The sequence below is a fragment of the Heterodontus francisci genome, chromosome 1 (assembly GCF_036365525.1).
Source record: "Heterodontus francisci isolate sHetFra1 chromosome 1, sHetFra1.hap1, whole genome shotgun sequence".
Taxonomy (NCBI): domain Eukaryota; kingdom Metazoa; phylum Chordata; class Chondrichthyes; order Heterodontiformes; family Heterodontidae; genus Heterodontus; species Heterodontus francisci.
Window position 1 is genome coordinate 260,721,667 of NC_090371.1, and position 17,260 is coordinate 260,738,926.

At 43.1% G+C, this 17,260-nt stretch overlaps 1 long non-coding RNA gene across 2 annotated transcripts in view; it reads left to right on the forward strand.

The window, feature by feature from the left end:
* The first annotated feature begins 297 nt into the window (after positions 1-297).
* The window catches only part of LOC137376006 (uncharacterized), a 70,089-nt gene continuing 53,126 nt past the window's right edge, over positions 298-17,260 (forward strand). For both annotated transcript variants that reach the window (XR_010976112.1, XR_010976118.1), the window contains exon 1: positions 298-406. This is a non-coding gene — a long non-coding RNA (uncharacterized lncRNA). The remainder of the gene's footprint in view (positions 407-17,260) is intronic.

Genomic DNA, 17,260 nt, shown 5'->3' on the forward strand with positions numbered 1-17,260 from the left:
AGCTGCCTGAGTGCAGGCACTGATGCCATTTTTAAAGGGCTGTTCGCCCTACTGGTATATTTAAATATTCAAAGAAATATTTAATTAAATTAAATAAATACATCTCTTTTGCCCCTCTCCCAGTCGCCCCAATAACAACTAAAATTATTTGTCGTTCCCTCCCAAAAACACTTACTTTTGCCATCTGACCTTCTCCCCCCAACTGTACAAACCTTAAACTACAACCCTTCCCACCATCCTTTACACCCATGATGTTAATTTGACCCCGTCCCCCACCCGGCACTGATAAACCTACCTCCTCTCTCCTCCCCACCAGTGTTGTGCCTCGTTTCCCTGGATGGGGATCCGAAGGCACAGGAGAGCCAGCCGCCAGGCCGTAGATCACAGCGGGACATCGGGAGGCGACGTACGTTTATTTAATTATTTTAATTGTTTTAAATATTCAAATTATGGTCCCATCGCCAAGCGAGGCCTTGCTGCCACTGGTAATATCGGCCAGGGCCCTGCCAGTGTTGAGGTCTGTGGCGGCCTCATCCGGGGCCATCTTCAGGACCCCCCTTCCCCACCCCACGGATTCCGATGCCGAGCGCTCCTTAAAATCCAGCCCGTTCTGTTTTTATTAAAAGAGGTGGAAAGGTTCAGGAGGGAATTCCGGAGCTGAGGGACTCTGCAGCTGAAGCCATGGCTACCAATGGTGGACCCATTAAATCGGGGGTGCTCAAGAGTCCAGAATTAGAGGAGCCAGCATAATTAAACGTAGAATCTAATTAAACGGAAATAAACCCATGATTTAAATCATAACAATATCTATGTCGATATGAAGTGGCATGAACTGACATCAAACCACGATTGTGTTCTTTGCATGTGGATTCTCCAGCCCCCATGTGAGTATCAGCTCACTTATTTCGGGGAAAGAGGCCGTCTCGTTTTACACGTTTCCCTTACCAGAAGTCAGAATGTTTGCACGCAGACTGACACCGAATCACATCAGGGTGACAAGAGGGGGAAATGCAAAGGGAGGAGTTTCAATGACCTGACTTACTTCTTGGGGGTCGGATTACTTTTCCCAATAGTAACGATGCGCTCTGAATGTCATCACAAACGAATGGGTTTGTAAAAAAAAAATCAATACAGCCAACAGATTACTGCAATGCCCTTAAACTTTAACTACAGTCAGCCTCTGCTTTGGGAGAGTGGTGTAAGGAGAATATATAGGACGTCTGCTGGGACAGACAGCTTTATCATTTCCCAGGCACGCCGAATCGATTGCTAATATTAATCCAGAACTGGGTTCCGTTCATCGTGTTGAAGCTCTCATTTCCCCATGATTTAGACGCTGCTGTGTGATTTATGAACTTATTTCAAATAGCTCAGACATGTACGGCGCCACAATCAGGCAGCTGTGGGTGAAAGGCGTTCCTGAACTACAACTTGGAAAGAAAAGTGCTCAGGATTTCTCCAATTTGAGTGATACTGTTAATTCGTGCCCGTGTTCACCATGTCCACAGTACACACTTTATCACGATTCCCTTTTCTGTTACTTTAATCCTGCAGCACATCCAAATATGAGGCACTGTAACAGATAAAAGCGCCGGTGGAGTAATCAGAGGCGCCAGAGCAGTTGTAGGTCATGTAAACTGTTACTAATATGGGCAGTTAACGATTTGAATGTAATCTCTTTGGAGTTATGCTCGAAAACGATACATATCAGACTGTCAATTATACAATGTCTTTTTTGGATATTCAACCGAAACCCTGCTTTGAAATTTAATAACTCTGAGGAAGATTTTTCAGCATGGTTTTGAGTTTTTGTGACACAAGAGATGTAATCTCCCATCTTTGGGTGCCTGTTTATGCCAAATGATGACTGATAGCTCCTGTAGTATGGTACTGGAGAACCAATTAGTGGCCAGATCATTAAATTCCAGCTTCAGGCAGCAGTTTATCTTTACCTAAAAAAAAAACAAATTGTTGGAAACATTCGGGAGCTTAAGCAGCCTATGGAGGAAACAGGGTGTGTGGCCTCTGGTTGGAATTGAATTTTTACTACCCCCACTCTGGGTGAATTTTTATTTTTTTCCTTCGGTTTCCTCACACTTTTGCTGGTGAATGGTTCCACAGGCACTGACAGCAGCAGCCACTGTACCTTACCTAAGCAGCTATATTTTTGTACAATCAGATTGTGAGACTTTTCAACCACGGTGTGCATCATCAATCACCTAGATCCGGTGAGCATTCAATACCCACAGACAGGCTGCCTTGTGCAGCAACTTGAGATGGACGATCTCCCCCATCATACAGTTTGGGAGAACGAAGGGTAACAGTTGACTTGCAGGTGTTTCTTCTGTCATGTTGTGCCTTCCACTGGCTGATTTTTGAGGGAGCATTGATGTTGGAAGCAGAGGGATTTACAGTCTGAACAGTTCCTGTTCTGCTTGCTGAAGACGAGTAGTATCAAGGTGGCATGACAACGAGAAGAAACAAAAAATGATTGCTTCTCAGCTTGTCTTTTTTTCCCCTTTCCGCCACTGTATGTTATACCATTTAAGGCCCATTAATTGCTTTACAGGCCACATCGCCATCTGTACTGTGTCAAATGATGTTATTGTACCTGTGGGACATTTTGGGTTGAAAACATTCTGGAACAGCACCATGGTCTGGGTTGCATAAGGCAATAGAGCGTAGTCGAGATAATCAGCATTGGAATCTAAAAATGAATCCAAATTTGGTATGGTTAAGAAGCATATACAAGCACTGTCAATGTCTTCCACTTAATGGGAATTTCTAGCCTTTAAATGTCTTCTGTTTAAAAAGAAATATTAAGGTTAAGTATTTACCTCTAGATGAGGCATGTATTATTAGTTTTTATAAAGACCAATTTACTTAATATAAACGAACCTATTTACAAGCTTCTTTTGAGTACTTGCGTTTTTGTTAATTTCCAAAATATACTTTATTCATAAAAATCTGTAAAAATTACATTCCCAAACAGTTTAAAACAGCATCAAGTTAAAAGATACAAACAGTGCAAAGGTCATCAGTTTGCTTCTATACAATTAACAAATATGCATTTTTTAATGGACTGATCACATTAAAATTGATTTTTTTCTCTCAAGTCACACCAGCAGGTCTGCTTCACAGTTTCACGGCTAAAATGACAATTATATAGAATTTCATGGGCAAGGCCTGTAAATGGAATTATTTACTGGAACAAATTCTTTCTAGAGAGATCTTAATACCTGTGATTTGTTTGGGAGTAAGCAGCTTCATTCCTAGTCGTTACTCAAAAACTACTGGCTATTTTACACAAGCACTTCTCCTGCAGCTAGTTTCAGGCACTAATTTATTTTAATCATTCATCTGCACAGCGAAGGCAAGTTTCAAAGCAAATATTATCCATTTACTGAGCAGCCATTTACTGCTTTTGAGAGATAATGGGTGGCCTTTTTATCATCGGCTGATAATGTCACGCTGCTTTTGGCTGCTGGCTAAATGCATTCAAAATTATATCTGTCAACTTTGAACTGAGGGGTTAAAAAATAAACAAATGCTGTAAATTTGAAATAAACATAAAAATGCTGGAAATACATAGCAGGCAAGCCAGCACCTGCAAAGTAAAGAAATAGTTAAATGTCTCAGATGAGGACCATTCAATGGAACCTTAACAAAGGGTTTCCACACACTTTGTTAACTTCCTTTCTCTTTTTGGATGTTTAATTCTGGCATTTTATGTTTTTATGAGCAGAGGAGAAATTACATGTAATTTGGAGATTACATATAAGAGCGTTTTTCTTTTACCAGTGATTACTTATAAGAGGCATTTAAGTGCATGTGAAATAATGCGCACATCAGTGCTCTCTGCCAGCCTTAAATCTCAGCAAACACCCTCTGTTTTTCTAACACTAAACTTCTCCATGTGCCTTGCTTCCTCTGCTCCATTACTGTTGGCTATACCTGCCTTGTTTCCACGGTAGCACTCTCACCTTTCAGTTAACAGGTTGTGGGTTCAAGTCCCACTCCAGAAACCTGAGCACAAGATCTAGGCTGCTTCTTCGGGGCAGTACTATGAGAGCATGCACTGGTAAAAAAGCTTTCAGATAAGCCGTTAAACCAAAGCCCAGCTACCCATTCAGGTGGATGTAAAAGATCCCATGGCACTGTTCAAAAAAAGAACAGGGAGTTCTCTCCAGTGTCCTGGTCAACAAATTACCCCCAACTGCCATTATTAAATGACAGGTTATTTGGTCATTATCCTATTGCTATTTGAAGTACCTTGCTGTATGCAAATTGTTTGTTGCATTCCCTACATTATAACAGTGACTACACTTCAACAGTATTTCATTGGCTGTAAAGCACTTTGGACATCCTAAGGTCATGTACAAATACAGATTCTTTTTCTGCTTAGTTCCTTTGCTTTGCTGCCTCTCTCCCTGCTGACTAAACACCCTCAAAACCTGATGTAAAGTCATGACTTGAAATGTTAACTGTTTTTCTCTCCATAGATGCTGCCTGACTGGCTGCGTTTTTCCAGCATTTTCTGTTTTTGTTTCAGATTTCCAGCATCTGCAGTGTTATGCTTTTATATTAGTTTTTTAATTCACTGCCATTAATCTTCCAGGAATGCCCACCTTGAAGAAGTTCTACTCTCCTCTCCGATGGGATTTCTATTTGTCTCTTCTACTTTGTTCGCCTTGATTTCTTTCTATCTCCCTTCTTGTGTTTGATCAGGTAACAATCAAAATTCGCTTTCACCATCACATCTCTTTCCTCAGCAACTGTCTCCAGCTCCAACTTATTTCAAGTGGATTCCAATTGAAATTCCACCCTTCATGTTTTGGATCCACCCATGCTTACCGATATCTCCTAGAACTGTTGTTTCTGCCACATCCTGAGATCCAGTCTCAATGCTATGCACCACCACAGGCAAACTCTCGACCTCACTCTTAAGCAGCACTGACTCACTCTATCTCAAAGCTGTCCTGATCCACAGTTTCATTTCATCCTTCACCTCATCCAGGTTCTAATGAAAGGTCATGACCTGAAATGTTAACTGTTTTTCTCTCCACAGATGTTGCCTGACCTGCTGAGAATTTGCAGCATTTTCTATTTTTGTCCCCTCAAAACCTTTCTCTTCAACCATGCCTTTGACTCTTGCCCCATCTTAATACATCCCCTTTCTCCCTTTTTCTCTCCCTCTCCCACTTGGTGTCAATGTAAAGTGTGGTATAAGGAATTGAAAGGGCTAATGTTGAAAACAGTGGTCGGAATTTTACCCGCGGCATACGGGAGCCATCCGCCAGCCAAAAAGTAAGTGGCAATCCCTCCTCCACCTTGCCTGGGGATCCAGACAACATTTTGCAGTTCCCAGGCCCTTAATTTGTTTGTGGCGGGACTTCCACCTCATTGAGGCTGCCTCAAGTAGCGCCAAGGGAACAACAGATCTCGTCGGGGGACTGCAAAGAGCTCCAGAGCTGCTCCGTAGTTGAAGGAGACGTGGACTGTTGGTAAGTCAGCCATGCAGGCATTCAGACTGCACCACAGAATCATGGTCGTCTGCAACAAAACATCCAGTTCCAGCGATCAGGTTCCAATTCACAGTGCTAGGTGACAGTCCAGGATCAGGTGAGAGAATTTTAAAAGGGGACATTGTTGGATAATGGTGCACTGGGTTGGAAAAGCAGGGAGACTGGTCGATCTCTATCAAAAAGGCTGCTTGGGAGTTGGGCCGAGTCAGCAGCCATTACTCAACCAGACTGTAGAAAGAAAGTGCATGAACTCCCGGAAAGCACAAGAAATCCCCCGAAAGAGTGTGAACACCTCCATTAAAGTCCAAATGATTTAAAAAGAAAGTGGAACACCCTAAAAAGCCTAACAAAGCCTAGGAAAATTTAGAAGGCTGTGTTTGCTGACAACGCAACCACTAGGTGGTGTGGTACCGGTACATGAAAGTGCAGCTTCATCCACTGAACCGTCACTGTCTGCAACATCTCAGACAACTGCCAGTAATAAAGATAGTGCTGCTCAATTTATTACAAAAAACAAATTAAGCACAAATCCCCTCAATTGCTACGATCGCCGCTTCCAAGTACCCCACTCCCTCCTGCCATCGTGCTTCTCTTTGCTGCTCCCTCACGTGCCTGTCTCCTCGCTGCTTGCTGCCCGCCTCACCACTGCCTTCCCTCAGTCACTCGCTCACGCCCTCGCCACTTCCCCTTCTTGGCCGCTCGCTCCCTGCCTTGCCACTTAGGCTGCTCACTCCCCGCTCCTACCCTCCCTCTGCCCCCCCTGCCCTCCCATGACTGACCGCTTGCTCCAGGCCTCGCCACTTCCCCCTTCTTGGCCACTCGCTCCCGCATCGCTCCGTCACCCCTCGGCCACTCGCTCGCTGCCTTGCCGCTTCGGCAGCTTGTTTCCTATAGTTTTTTCAGGCGGCACAGCGTGAGCGATCGAATGAGGGGTGGGGAGCAGTGGCAAGCGCAGGAGCAAGTGGCTGAAGGGGGGAAGCGGAGAGGGCGGGAGCAAGTGGCTGAGGGAAAACAGCGAGAAATTGAAAGCAGCGATTGAAGCAGGGATGGCGGGAGAGATTGGGTACTGTTCGGGGGAATGAAGGGTGAGGATGTCATTATACGGTCAGGAGTCACTGTGAATTTAGAATTCCTGAAAGCTTCCACAATCAGGAAAGACCCAATCAGGTACAAAATTGGTCCTTATGGAGAAAAAGATTTCTACAATTTAGGTTAGCTTCCCAGCTGCATTCTAAATCAAAAGCAGAACAAGTAAGTACCCTTTTATACTCTATGGGTGCACTCGTGGATGACGTGATTGTGAGACAAGAAATAAACAAAGCTTCTGGTAAATTTGAGGATGTGCTTCAAGTCTTCGACAAATATTTCAATTTAAGCACCGACAAAATTCTGGAATGAATTCTGGAATTCTGGAATATGGGCGGCACAGTGGCGCAGTGGTTAGCACCGCAGCCTCACAGCTCCAGCGACCCGGGTTCAATCCTGGGTACTGCCTATGTGGAGTTTGTAAGTTCTCCCTGTGTTTGCGTGGGTTTCCTCCGGGTGCTCCGGTTTCCTCCCACATGCCAAAGACTTGCAGGTTGATAGGTAAATTGGCCATTAGCAATTGCCCCTAGAATAGGTAGGTGGTAGGGAAGTATAGGGACAGGTGGGGATGTGGTAGGAATATGGAATTAGTGTAGGATTAGTATAAATGGGTGGTTGATGGTCGGCACAGACTCGGTGGGCCAAAGGGCCTGTTTCTGTGCTGTATCTCTAAACTAAACTAAACTAAACTAAATGAGCAAAATTTAACAAGCGAGTCCAGAAGATAGGCTAATCCATAGATTCTTTTATAAATGATCTCTACAGATTGGCTAAGGTATGTGACTATGACGAATTGAAGGTTGGAATTGATAAGGGACCGAATAGTTGTCGGATTAGTTGATGAGTCTTTATCAGATCTTTTACAGTCAAAAAAAGATAATCCTGATCGTACAACAGGCAGAAGTCCAAAGACAAAACAGAGCCATTCTGCGGGCTGAAGAAAAACATTGGATTAGAAGAAAGCCAATGACTGTACAGTTCTTGAAGCCAAAGTTGAAGAGGTAATCTATAGAGAAGAGGACACACAGGTGAGAAGGTGCATGACAAGACAAACCGTGTCAGCACTTGGAGCCAGGAAGACCCACAGACAGGAGCAGTGTCTGACTAGTAAAGTGGAATGTTTCAACTGTAAAAAGACAGGCCATAATGGAAAAATGTGTCAGAGAAAGACCTCAAAAGACCTTCACACAAAGAGCAGTGAATGAAGTGCATCAACTTCCAGCAGAAAAGGAACCAGGAGATTTCCTAGGAGAAATTAATGTCCCAGATCAAGGACTTTGGATGGCAGACATTTATGCAAATGGACATCTAACAAATTTCAAATTGGACACAGGTGCTAATGTCACAGTTCTGTCAGACCAAAAGCCATGGTTTGTGAGATATTGTTTACAACCGGCAGACACACATTTGCATGGTCCAGGCGGGACCCAACTGAACGTGAAGGGTAAGCTTCAAGCAACTCTCCAATATAGAGCGAGACAAATTATGGAAATCCTATATGTCTGCAAAACCACGCATTTTCCCTCCCAAGCAGAAAAGGATGCTTAGACCTGCATCTGATCAAGAAGATTGATGAAGTCAAACAGCCACAGGTAAACAGTCGCTTTCAAGCAGACTATCGAAAACTTTTCTCAGGTCTAGGAAGACTCAAGACAGAATATAGAATCACACTTGAAGAAAATGTTTACCAAACTTGCCGTCAGTAGTGAGTTTTGGCGGATTCCCTTAGATGAGACCTCAAGATTACTAACCACATTTATGACCCCATTCAGAAAGATTTGTTTCAATTGGTTACTGTTTGGGATAACTTCCACACCAGAGATCTTCCAAAGGTCTAGGTCTAACATCTTAGAAAGACTCAAGGGAATTATTTGTCACATGGATGACATCCTGGTACATGGGCAGACGGTAAGGAAATTTGAGCAAAGGGTTTGAGCAGTTTTACAACGGCTCCAAGTAGCAGGGTTAAGACTGAACGCGAAGTGCGAATTCTCCAAGACATTAATTCATTTCTTGGGACACTTCTTACTTTCGTAAGAAATAAAGGTATAGTGGCAGACCCACAGAAGCCACAAACTATTCCCAAATTCCCCACTCCTACTTTTGTTTTGCAGCTCCAAAGGTTCCTTGAAATGGTGAATCAGTTAGCCAAATTTCTACCTCATTTAGTGCAAGTAAGAGAACTGCTAAGAAACTTGTCAAAAAAGATCAAGCATGGTGTTGGAGTTCACATCAAGAGCACGAATTCCAGAAGATTAAAGAAATGCTCATATCATCAGACATCTTGGCACATGATAACCCTACACTACCAACAATGATGGCTGCAGGTGCCTCCTCCACAGGGTTAGGGGTAGTCCTTTTCCAGGAGCAACCTGATGGTTCTCGGAGACCAATATACTACACATCTAGAGCTTTGTCCGATTCAGAGACAAGGTATGCAGTAATTGAAAAAGAAGCACTTGCTGTCACTTTGGCATGTGAGAAGTTTTCTAATTACATTGTTGGATTGAGAGTCGTCATCAAGACAGACCATAAACCTTTGGTATCTTTGTTGGATGAAAAGGAGATCGCTAAAATGCCTCCAAGAATCCAAAGCAAGATTGGTGAGATATACGTGCGAGACCATATATGTACCTGGAAAGATGCAAGTGTCCGGTGATGCGCTATCAAGAGCGACGGTAGTCCATCTGACACAACAAGATGTGAATTTTGTGGACGAAATAGTGTCACGTTTGTGCTATGCTGTACAACAATGGCCGGCAAGTATACAGAATATGCAAGAAATTCGTCATGCCCAAAAAAACAATGAAAAATGGATTTGGACAAGGCAGTATTGCACACAAGGGTGGCCACAAGAACATCCTAGTGGGAAGACAATGAAAATAGAAAATACTTCACAATCATTAATGAGTTGCTAGTTGAAAATGACAGATTAATCCTTCCCAGTTCACTTAGATCAGATATCTTGGTACATCTGTATCAAGGCCATATGGAAATAATGAATTGCAGAGCAAGGGCACAATCATCAGTGTCATTCCCAGGAATATCCAAAGACATCAAAAATGTGATCCAGAACTGCCAGATCTGTGTAATACAAAGACCAGAACAGCGTGAACCTCTGATAACTACTCAATTTCTGACCAGACCATGGGAAAGTCTAGGTATGGATCTTTCATGTTCAACGGAAAGTCCTGCATAATCATTATTGATTATTTCTCAAGATGGATAGAAGTTAGAAGGTTATATTCAACAACAATAGAAACAGTTATAAGAGTTCTAAAAGACATCTTTGTGACACATGGTGTTTCTTATGAAGTACTGTCAGGCAACAGACCATAGTTTTCAAATGAATATTTCACACAGTTTGTGACAAGAATGGGATTCCAACATCTCACAAGTTCACCATGTTATCCACAGTCGAATGGTGAAGCAGAAAGAGGTATAAGAACCATAAAGTCCTTGTTGAAGAAAATTGGAGACCTTTCAACCTCACTTCTGATTTATTGATCTACACCATTGTCTCATGGACAAACACCTGCTGAGTTACTGAAGATAAGAACGCAACTTCCTATATTGCCTAAAACATTTTTCCAGGATTGGATGTCCAGGACTACTTGAGACTAAGAGACCTGGAAAACTCTTATAGAAGGCAAGAAACTCAGAATTACAACAAAAGATTTCATGCCAGAGATCCACCGAAACTGAATGAAGGCCAACGTGTATGGATATGTGACATAGAAAGGGAAGGTACAGTAATCCACAGAGATCAAAACTACCAGAGATCATATGCGGCACACACAACAGAAGGGAACATATGTAGAAATAGTAAACATTATCCCTATTCCCCAGCATCTACAGTCAATCAGTTATTTGGAAGATCCAGATGATGATGAAGAAACCCAGTACAAAATGAATACTACAATCCTTAGTAAAAAATCAAGCACGTCAGTGATCCAAACTTACAAGGAAGATTACTGATCATCCCAATCAGACTAGAACAAGATCAGGGAGAATCGTGAAACCTCCTAACAGACTAAATCTGTGAAGTCAGAGATTTGGGGAAAGAAAGGTAGTGGATAAAGTCAAGAAGGCATATATGTTAAAGAAAATGTATGGATAAAGACTTGGGGGAGATGTCGTATAAGGACCTGAAAGGGTTAATGCTGGAGACAGTGACAGCAACCCCTCCCACTGTAGTGATGATGTAACAATCACATGGTAATGGGCTTTGGAAGGAGAGAGTAGCAGCACGAAGGATGCTAGCTAGAGAGGCTTGTGGAGAATGTAAATAGAGATGTGTAAATAATAAGAGTTCTTAGTAGACCTTATTCAGAATCCGAGACTTTATCAATAATGCCCTAGCTACGCTACAGCTACAAAATAAACACACAATATCAAGCTCTTCCTGCATGTGAGGAGTACTGTATCAGTGAGCAATGTGACATTAGCATCCGGTAACAAAAGGCTGTTAATGATTTTACCAATGCAATCAATACCTGCTTTTATAAACATCCACTTGGAAATGTGTTTTCACTGGAAAATGAAATGACAAAATTGAATTGGTGCTTAAATTAGATAGTGGAGGAGTGCTTTCTTTTTGTTAATTCAAAGTTATTTTGAGGCTGCTGCTTTGCTTCAAGTGAAAAGGCCAGAACCCTATGCTATTGCTCTTTTACAACAGTTCCAACTCTAGGTGAGTGAAGCAGCACTTAGCCACTTCATTCACACATGCTGTGTTGCACATGGCATGTTCTGCATTTGATCTGAAACTTGCAATGCCACTGCACAAGCTGAGGCACCAGTGCCATGCACATGCACCGGTATTACGGATATCAGTTGATACCAAAGTGCTAATTTGTGAGTGGCTTGCCTTCACCAATTGTGCCCACACCAATCTCATTGTTAACAGAAATCTAACTATTCTAGGATGGGGAGGATTACTCTCAGCATGAGGTTTATTTGTTTCCTTTACATTGTGTTGGAATACTAATCGGGAGGTGGCGGCATAGTGGTAATGTCACTGCGCTAGTAATCCAGAAGCCCTGGCTAATGCTCTGGGGATTATGGGTTCAAATTCTGCCATGGCAGATGGTGAAATTTGAATTCAATCAATAAATAAAATCTGCAATTAAAAGCTAGTCTGATGGTGACCATGAAACCATTGTCGATTGTTGTAAAAACCTATCTAGTTCATTAATGTCCTTTAGGAAAGGAAATCAGCCATCCTTACTTGGTCTGGCCTACATGTGACTCCAGACTCACAGCAATGAGGTTGACTCTCAAATGCCCTCTGCAATAGCCTAGCAAGCCACTCAGTTCAAGGGCAATTCGGGGTTGGTAATAAATGCTAACCTAGCCAGTGACATCCACATCCCACAAATAAATTTAAAAAAAATCAGCAGCTATAATACAGTCAATACAATATGAAAGTGAGCTGCTTTTGGAGGGATTGCAGAAACAGAACAGTGGTATTGATTCCAGATGAACTGATATTGTTTGGCATTTGGTACTGGATTTATGCTGAACCCAGAATAAATTCGGTACTAAATTGCTAATATAGCAACATTAAGTCCATGCATAGAAATAATAAAAAAACAAAATAATCTTGGGTGTACAGAGCACAGTTTCAAAGTTTGCAGATGATAACAAAACTTGGAAGTATTATGAACTGTCAGGAGGATAGTGATAGATTTAAAGAGGACATAGATAGGCTGGTGAATTGGTGGACATATGGTAGATTACATTTAATGCAGAGAAGTGTGAAGTGATACATTTTGTTACGAAGAACAAGGAGAGACAATATAAAATAAAGGGTGCAATTCTAAAGGGGGTGTAGGAACAGAGAGACCTGGGGATATATATGCACAAATCATTAAAGGTAGCAGGACATGTTGAGAAAGTTGTTAAAAAAAGGCAAACGGGATCCTGGGTTTATAAATAGAGGCACAGAGTACAAAAACAAGGAAGGTATGATGACCATTTTTAAAACGTTGGTTCGGCCTCGACTGGCATATGGTGCCACAACACTTTTGGAAGGATGTGAAGGCTTTTAGAGAGGGTGTAGAAAAGATTTATGAGAATGGTTCCGGGGATGAGGAACTTCAGTAGGAGCTCATGGTGTAGGGGATAACATATTAACATGGATAAAAGATTAGTTGGCTGGCAGAAAACAGACAGTATGCTTAAATGGGTCCCTTTCTGATTGGCAGGATGTGACGAGTGAAGTCCCACAGAGGTCTGTGCTGGGGCTTCAAATTTTTACAATTTATATCAATGACTTAGATGAGAGGAGCAATGGCATGGTAGTTAAATTTGCAGATGCCACAAAGATAGGTAGGAAAGTATGTTATGAAGAGGACTTAAGGAGGTTGCAGACCGATATAGATAGGTTGAGTGAGTGGGCAAAAATCTGGCAGATGGAGTATAATGTGGGAAAATGTGAAGGTGTTCACTTTGGCAGGAAGAATAAAAAAGCAGAGTATTACTTAAACGGAGAATGACTGCAGAATTCCGTGGTGCAGAGGGATCTAGGTGTTCTAGTGCAGGAGTCACAACAAGTTAGTATACAGGTACAGCAAGTAAAAAAAAACTAATGGAATGCTATCCTTTATTATGAGAGGGATTGAAAATAAATGTAAGGATGTTATGTTTCAGTTATACAGGGCATTGGTGAGACCACATCTCGAATACTGTGTGCAGTTTTAGTCTCCTTATTTAGGAAAGGATGTAAATGTGTTGGAGGCGGTTCAGAGGAGGTTTACTAGATTGATACCTGGAATGAGCAGGTTGTCTTATGAGGAAAGGTTAGACAGACTGGGCTTGTTTTCACTGGTATTTAGAAGAGTGAGAGGAGACTTGATTGAAGTTTATAAGATCCTGTATTGTCTAGACAAGGTGGATGTGGAGAGGATGTTTCCTCTTGTGGGTGAGTCCAGAACTAGGGGGCACTGTTTTAAAATTAGGGGTCACCCTTTTAGGACAGAGATGAGGAGAAATTTTTTCTCTTAGATGGTTGTGCGACTTTGGAACTCTCTGCCTCAGAAGATGGTGGAGGCAGGGTCATTGAATATTTTTAAGGGGAAGGTAGAAAGATTCTTGTTCGGCAAGGGAATCAAGGGTTATCAGGGGTAGATGGGAGCCTGGAATTTGAAACACAAACAGATCAGCCATGATCTTGTTGAATGGCAGAGCAGGCTCGAGGGGCCGAATGGCCTACTTCTGCTCCTAATTTGTATGTTTGTACGTAACTTCTGTTACATGGATAGATTGGAGAAGCTGGGGTTGTTCTCCTCAGAGAAGAGAAGGTTGAGAGATGATTTCATAAAGGTGTTCAAAATCATGAGGGGTCTAGACAAAGTAGATAGAGAGAAAAGGTTCCCATTGGCAGAGGGGTCGAGAGCCAGAGGACACTGACATAACCAATAGTGACATGAGGAAGAACTTTTTTACACAGCAAATGGTTAGGATCTGGAATGCACTGCTTGAGAGTATGGTGGAGGAAGATTCAATCATGGATTTCCAAAGGGAATTGGGTAAGCACCTGAAAAGAGAAAATTGCAGAAATTTGCAGAATATGAAGAAAGGGCAGTGGAGTGGAACTAGTTGAATTTCTCTTGCAGAGGGCTGGCACAAGACATGATTGGCTGAATGGCCTCTCTTTGTGCTGTAACCATTCTATGATTCTATTATATAAGAAGGCTGCTGGAAATCTCTCCTGCAAAATATCTGGACATGTTCTAAATGCTAAACAGGAAGTTCATGGTGGCTTTTAATATGGTAATTCTTCAAACTGATAACAAGGATCATTGAGAGTGGTTTTGGTCACTCGGCTCATTGTTATTCAACACAAAGTAAAGGTGCTGATTAGAACTATTCAGATTAAAATTTTTAGTAGACAAAGTAGATTCTTTCAGTCTTCTGCCCAATGTAATCCATCTAAATAGCACATTCTTAGACTCGCAGTGATACACTGGTCGGGATTATTCCCTCGGCGGACGGAAGCCATCCACTGACTGAAAAGTCAATGACGAACCTACTTCCGCCTGGCCTGAGGATCCGACCCGCATCTTGCAGTTCCCCGGCTTTTAATTGCTCAGAGGCGGGACTTCCACCCGCTTGAGGCAGGAAGTCCCACCTAATGGAATTGCCAGCCAATCAGCTGAGCTTCTGATTCCATGTCTTCTCCATCACAAAGACAGCCTACTTCTAACTCCCTAATATCGCCTATCGCCTCCACTGCCTCAACGTGTCCATTACTGAAACCCTTATCCTTGCCTTTGTCTTTTCCAAATGTGACTATTCCAGTCTCTCATTTTTGGCCTCCTATCCTTCACTCAGAGTAAAATTCAGCTCATTCAAAACTCTGCTGCCTGTATCTTATGCCATAGCAAGCCCCACTTACCCATTACCCCTGTGCTTATTTACCTACATTGACTGTTAGTCCCTCAACACCTCAAATTTCAAACGCTCAGCCTTGTGTTCAAATCCTATCATAGCCTTGCACCACCACCACCTGTTCCTCCACCCCTCCACCCACAACCCCCTGGTCCCTGGCATCTCTGTAACCATCTCCAACCCTTCGACAAATCTAAATTCCTCCAACTCTGCCCTAGAGAATATAAAGATTGTGGTTTCAGTAGTATAAGGAAGTTGATGATTTTATTTATTTATTTTTTATTCATTCATGGGATGTGGGCATAGCTGGCTAGGCCAGCATTTATTGCCCATCCCTAATCGCCCTTGAGAAGGTGGTGGTGAGCTGCCTTCTTGAACCGCTGCAGCCCATGTGAGGTAGGTACACCCACAGTGCTGTTAGGAAGGGAGTTCTAGGACTTTGACCTAGCGACAGTGAAGGAACGGCGATATAGTTCCAAGTCAAGATGGTGTGTGACTTGGCGGAGAACTTGTAAGTGGTGGTGTTCCCATGCATTTGCTGCCCTTGTCCTTCTAGTTGGTAGAGGTCATGGGTTTGGAAGGTGCAGTCCAAGGAGCCTTGGTGCGTTGCTGCAGTGCATCTTGTAGAAAGTGCACCCTACTGCCACTGTGTGTCGGTGGTGGAGGGAGTGAATGTTTATGAATGGTGTGCCAATCAAGCGGGCTGCTTTGTCCTGGATGGTGTCGAGCTTCTTGAGTGTTGCTGGAGCTGCACCCATCCAGGAAAATGGAGAGTATTCCATCACACTCCTGATTTGTGCCTTGTAGATGGAGGACAGGCTTTGGGAAGTCAGGAGGTGAGTTACTTGCTGCAGGATTCCTAGCCTCTGACCTGCTTTTGTTGCCACGGTATTTATATGGATACTCCAGTTCAGTTTCTGGTCAATGGTAACCTCTAAGATGTTGATAGTGGGGGATTCAGCGATCATAATGCCATTGAATGTCAAGGGGAGATGGTCAGATTCTCTCTTGTTGGAGATGGTCAATGCCTGGCACTTGTGTGAGCTAAATGTAACTTGCCATTTATCAGCCCAAGCCTGGATATTATTCAGGTCTTGCTGCATTTCTACACGGACTGCTTCAGTATCTGAGGAGTCGCGAATGGTACTGAACATTGTGCAAACATCAGCAAATATCCCCACTTCTGACCTTATGATTGAAGAAAGGTCATTGATGAAGCAGCTGAAGGTGGTTGGGCCTAGGACACTACCCTGAGGAACTCCTGCAGTGATGTTCTGGAGCTGAGATGATTGACTTCCAACAACCACAGCCATCTTCCTTTGCGCTAGGTATGATTCCAACCAGCGGAGAGTTTTCCCCTGATTCCCATTGACTTCAGTTTTGCTGGGGCTCTTTGATGCCATACTCGGTCAACTGCTGCCTTGATGTCAAGAGCAGTCACTCTCACCTCACCTCCTGTGTTCATGTTTGAACCAAGGCTGTAATGAGGTGAGGAGCTGAGTGGCTCTGGCGGAACCCAAACTGAGCGTCACTGAGCAGGTTATTGCTAAGCAAGTGCCACTTGATAGCATTGACGATGACACCTTCCATCACTTTACTGATGATTGAGAGTAGGCTGATGGTAATTGGCCGGGTTGGACTTGTCCTACTTTTTGTGTACAGGGCATACCTGGGCAATTTTCCACATTCCTGGGTAGATGCCAGTGTTGTAGCTGTACTGGAACAGCTTGGCTAGGAGTGTGGCAAGTTCTGGAGCACAGGTCTTCAGTACTATTGCCGGAATATTGTCAGGGCCCCTAGCCTTTGCAGTATCTAGTGCCTTCAGTCGTTTCTTGGTATCACGCAGAGTGAATCGGATTGGGTGAAGTCTGACATCTGTGATGCTGGGGTCTTCAGAGGGGGCCGAGATGAATCATCCACTCGGCACTTCTGGCTGAAGATTGTTGCAAATGCTTCAGCCTTATCTTTTGCACTGATGTACCGGGCTCCCCCATCATTGAGGATGGGGATATTTGTAGAGCCACCTCCTCCAGCTAGTTCTTTAATTGTCCACCCCGTTCACGGCTGGATGTGGCAGGACTGCAGAGCTTAGCTCTGATCCATTGGTTATGGGATCGCTTAGCTCTATCTATCGTATGCTGCTTACGCTGTTTGGCACGCAAGTAAGAAGCAAGCAAGAACCATTTAAGCTATAGCTACGTAGACATTTTCAGCATATAAAAAAGCCATTCAGCTTATTGTTCTGTACCAGCTGT